The following is a 5,697-nucleotide window of genomic DNA, read 5'->3' as shown; positions in this document are numbered from 1 at the left end:
TTACTACATTACTGTAAGCATCACTGACTTGATGAGCAACTATCACCACATTACTGTTAGCATCATTTTGAGTTAATTAGCAATTCTTCCGACATCACTGTCGCAATATTTTGAGGTTCGTAGCAACTCTTACTACATCACTGTCGCAATATTTTGAGGTTCGTAGCAACTTTTACGACATTACTGTCGCATTATATTGAGGTTCGTAGCAACTCTTACTACATGACTGTCAGCATCACTTTGAGGTTATTCGGAACACTTACTACATGACTGTAAGCATCACTGACTTGATTAGCAACTATCTCTACATTACTGTTAGCATCATTTTGAGTTCATTAGCAATTCTTCCGACATCACTGTCGCAATATTTTGAGGTTCGTAGCAACTCTTACTACATTACTGTCGCATTATTTTGAGGTTCGTAGCAACTCTTACTACATGACTTTCAGCATCACTTTAGGTTATTCGAAACCTTCACTCCATTCCTGTTAGCATCATTTTGAGTTCATTAGCAATTCTTACTACATCACTGTCGCATCATTTTGAGATCATTAGCAATTCTTCTGACATCACTGTCACATTATTTTGAGGTTCTTAGCAACTCTTACTACATTATTGTTGCATTATTTTAAGGTTCGTAGCAACTCTTACTACATTACTGTCGGCATCACTTTGAGTTTTTTAGCAACTATTATTACATTACTGTTAGCATCATTTTGAGATCATTACTAATTCTTCTGACATCACTGTCGCATCATTTTGAGATCTTTCGCAATTCTTCTGACATCACGGTCGCATTATTTTGAGGTTCGAAGCAACTTTTACTACATGACTGTCAGCATCACTTTGAGGTTGTTCGAAACACTTACTACATTACGCTAAGCATTACTGAGTTTATTAGCAACTATCACTAAATTACTGTTAGCATCATTTTGAGTTCATTAGCAATTCTTCCGACATCACTGTCACATTATTTTGAGGTTGGTAGCAACTCTTACTACATTATTGTTGCATTATTTAAAGGTTCGTCGCAACTCTTACTACATCACTGTCATCATCACTTTGAGTTTATTAGCAACTATCACTACATTACTTTTAGCATCATTTTGAGTTGTTGAGCAATTCTCACGACATCACTGTAGCATTAAATTGAGTTCATTAGCAACTCTTACTAAATGACTGTCAGCATCACTTTGAGGTTGTTCGAAACTCTTTCTACATTACTGTAAGCATCACTGAGTTTCTTAGCAACTATCACTACATTACTGTTAGCATCATCTTGAGTTCATTAGCAATTCTTCCGACATCACTGTCGCAATATTTTGAGGTTCGTAGCAACTTTTACTACATTACTGTCGCATCACTTTGACGTTCGTAGCAACACTTACTACATGACTGTCTGCATCACTTTGAGGTTATTCGAAATTTTCACTCCATTACTGTTAGCATCATCTTGAGTTCATTATCAATTCTTCCGACATCACTGTCGCAATATTTTGAGGTTCGTAGCAACTTTTACTACATTACTGTCGCATTATTTTGAGGTTCGTAGTTACTCTTAGTACAAGACTGTCAGCATCACTTTGAGGTTGTTCGAAACTCTTACTACATCACTGTCAGCATCACTGAGTTGATATGCAACTATCACTACATTACTGTTAGCATCATTTTGATGTAAGAAGCAACTTTTACTACATGACTGACAGCATCACTTTTAGGTTGTTCCAAACACTTACTACATTACTGTAAGCATCACAGAGTTAATTAGCAACTATCACTACATTACTGTTAGCATCATTTTGAGTTCATTAGCAATTCTTCCGACATCACTGTCGCAATATTTTGAGGTTCGTAGCAACACTTCCTACATGACTGTCAGCATCACTTTGAAGTTATTCGAAACTTTCACTCCATTACTGTTAGCATCATTTTGAGTTCATTAGCAATTCTTCCGACATCACTGTCGCATCATTTTGAGATCATTAGCAATTCTTCTGACATCACTGTCACATCATTTTGAGGTTCGTAGCAACTCTGACTACATTACTGTCAGCATCACTTTGAGTTTATTAGCAACTATCACTACATTACTGTTAGCATCATTTTGAGTTCATTTGCAATTCTTCCGACATCACTGTCGCAATATTTTGAGGTTCGTAGCAACTTTTACCACATTACTGTCGCATTATTTTGAGGTTCGTAGTAACACTTACTACATGACTGTAAGCATCACTTTGAGGTTATTCGAAAGTTTCACTCCATTACTGTTAGCATCATTTTGAGTTCATTAGCAATTCTTACTACATCACTGTCGCATCATTTTGAGATCATTAGCAATTCTTCTGACATTACTGTCGCATTATTTTGAGGTTCGTAGCAACTCTTAGTACATGACTGTCAGCATCACTTTGAGGTTATTCGAAACGTTCACTCCATTACTGTTAGCATCATTTTGAGTTCATTAGCAATTCTTACTAAATCACTGTCGCATCATTTTGAGATCATTAGCAATTCTTCTGACATCACTGTCACATTATTTTGAGGTTCGTAGCAACTCTTACTACATTAATGTCAGCATCACTTTGAGTTTTTTAGCAACTATCACTACATTACTGTTAGCATCATTTTGAGTTCATGAGCAATTCTCACGACATCACTGTAGCATTGAATTGAGTTCATTAGCAACTCTTACTAAATGACTGTCAGCATCACTTTGAGGGTGTTCGAAACTCTTACTACATTACTGTTAGCATCATCTTGAGTTCATTAGCAATTCTTCCGACATCACTGTCGCATTATATTGAGTTCATTAGCAACTCTTACTACATGACTGTCAACATCACTTTGAGGTTATTCGAAACTCTTACTACATTACTGTAAGCATCACTGACTTGATTAGCAACTATCACTACATTACTGTTAGCATCATTTTGAGTTCATTAGCAATTCTTCCGACATCACTGTCGCAATATTTTGAGGTTCGTAGCAACTTTTACTACATTACTTTCGCATTATTTTGAGGTTTGTAGCAACTCTTACTACATTATTGTTGCATTATTTTGAGGTTTGTAGCAACACTTACTACATGACTGTCAGCATCACTTTGAGGTTATTCGAAACGTTCACTCCATTACTGTTAGCATCATTTTGAGTTCATTAGCAATTCTTACTAAATCACTGTCGCATCATTTTGAGATCATTAGCAATTCTTCCGACCTCACTGTCGCATTATTTTGAGGTTCGTACCAACTCTTCCTACATGACTGTCAGCATCACTTTGAGGTTGTTCGAAATACTTACTACATTACTGTAAGTATCACTGAGTTGATTCGCAACTATCACTACATTACTGTTAGCATCATTTTAAGTTCATTAGCAATTCTTCCGACATCACTGTCGCAATATTTTGAGGTTCGTAGCATCTTTTACTACATTACTGTTGCATTATATTGAGGTTCGTAGCAACTCTTACTACATGACTGTCAGCATCACTTTGAGGTTATTCGAAAGTTTCACTCCATTACTGTTAGCATCATCTTGAGTTCATTAGCAATTCTTCGGACATCACTGTCGCAATATTTTGAGGTTCGTAGCAACTTTTACTACATTACTGTCGCATTATTTTGGGGTTCGTCGCACCTCTTAGTACATGACTGTCAGCGTGACTTTGAGGTTATTTGAAATGTTCACTCCATTACTGTTAGCATCATTTTGAGTTCATTAGCAATTCTTACTAAATCACTGTCGCATCATTTTGAGATCATTAGCAATTCTTCTGACATCACTGTTGCATTATTTTGAGGTTCGTAGCAACACTTACCACATTACTTTCGCATTATTTTGAGGTTCGTAGCAACTCTTCCTACATGACTGTCACTATCACTTTGAGGTTATTCGAAACACTTACTACATTACTGTAAGCATCACTGACTTGATTAGCAACTACCACTACATTACTGTTAGCATCATTTTAAGTTCATTAGCATTTCTGCCGACATCACTGTCGCATCATTTTGAGATCTTAAGCAATTCTTCCGACATCACTGTCGCATTATTTTGAGGTTCGTAGCAACTCTTACTATATGACTGTCACCATCACTTTTGAGGTTATTCGAAACACTTACTACATTACTGTAAGCATCACTGACTTGATTAGCAACTATCACTACATGACTGTTAGCATCATTTTGAGTTCATTAGCAATTCTTCCGACATCACTGTCGCAATATTTTGAGGTTCGTGGCAAATTTTACTACATTACTGTCGCATTATTTTGAGGTTCGTAGCAACACTTACTACATGACTGTAAGCATCACTTTGAGGTTATTCAAAAGTTTCACTCCATTACTGTTAGCATCATTTTGAGTTCATTCGCAATTCTTACTACATCACTGTCGCATCATTTTGAGATCATTAGCAATTCTTCTGACATCACTGTCACATTATTTTGAGGTTCGTAGCAACTCTTACTACATTAATGTCAGCATCACTTTGAGGTTATTCGAAACGTTCACTCCATTACTGTTAGCATCATTTTGAGTTCATGAGCAATTCTTACTAAATCACTGTCGCATCATTTTTAGATCTTTAGCAATTCTTCTGACATCACTGTCGCATTATTTTGAGGTTCGTAGCAACTCTTATTACATTACTGTCGCATTATTTTGAGGTTCGTAGCAACTCTTCCTACATGACTGTCACCATCACTTTGAGGTTATTCGAAACACTTACTACATTACTGTAAGCATCACTGACTTGATGAGCAACTACCACTACATTACTGTTAGCATCATTTTAAGTTCATTAGCATTTCTGCCGACATCACTGTCGCATCATTTTGAGATCTTAAGCAATTCTTCCGACATCACTGTCGCATTATTTTGAGGTTCGTAGCAACTCTTACTATATGACTGTCACCATCACTTTTGAGGTTATTCGAAACACTTACTACATTACTGTAAGCATCACTGACTTGATTAGCAACTACCACTACATTACTGTTAGCATCATTTTGAGTTCATGAGGAATTCTTCCGACATCACTGTCGCAATATTTTGAGGTTCGTAGCAACTTTTACTACATTACTGTCGCATTATTTTGAGGTTCGTAGCAACTCTTCGTACATGACTGTCAGCATCACTTTGAGGTTATTCAAAAGTTTCACTCCATTACTGTTAGCATCATTTTGAGTTCATTCGCAATTCTTACTACATCACTGTCGCATCATTTTGAGATCATTAGCAATTCTTCTGACATCACTGTCACATTATTTTGAGGTTCGTAGCAACTCTTACTACATTACTGTCAGCATCACTTTGAGTTTTTTAGCAACTATCACTACATTACTGTTAGCATCATTTTGAGTTTATGAGCAATTCTCACGACATCACTGAAGCATTGAATTGAGTTCATGAGCAACTCTTACTAAATGACTGTCAGCATCACTTTGAGGGCGTTCGAAACTCTTACTACATTCCTGTTAGCATCATCTTGAGTTCATTAGCAATTCTTCCGACATCACTGTCGCATTATTTTGAGTTTCGTAGCAACTCTTACTACATGACTTTCAGCATCACTTATAGGTTGTTCAAAACACTTACTACATTACTGTAAGCATCACTGACTTGATTAGCAACTACCACTACATTACTGTTAGCATCATCTTGAGTTCATTAGCAATTCTTCCGACATCACTGT

Source organism: Aulostomus chinensis, chromosome 1 (genome assembly GCF_037954235.1).
Source record: "Aulostomus chinensis isolate RoL2024-O1b breed Wild chromosome 1, RoL_Achi_v1.0, whole genome shotgun sequence".
In the NCBI taxonomy this organism is placed as follows: Eukaryota; Metazoa; Chordata; class Actinopteri; order Syngnathiformes; family Aulostomidae; genus Aulostomus; species Aulostomus chinensis.
This window is presented reverse-complemented; position numbering follows the sequence as displayed.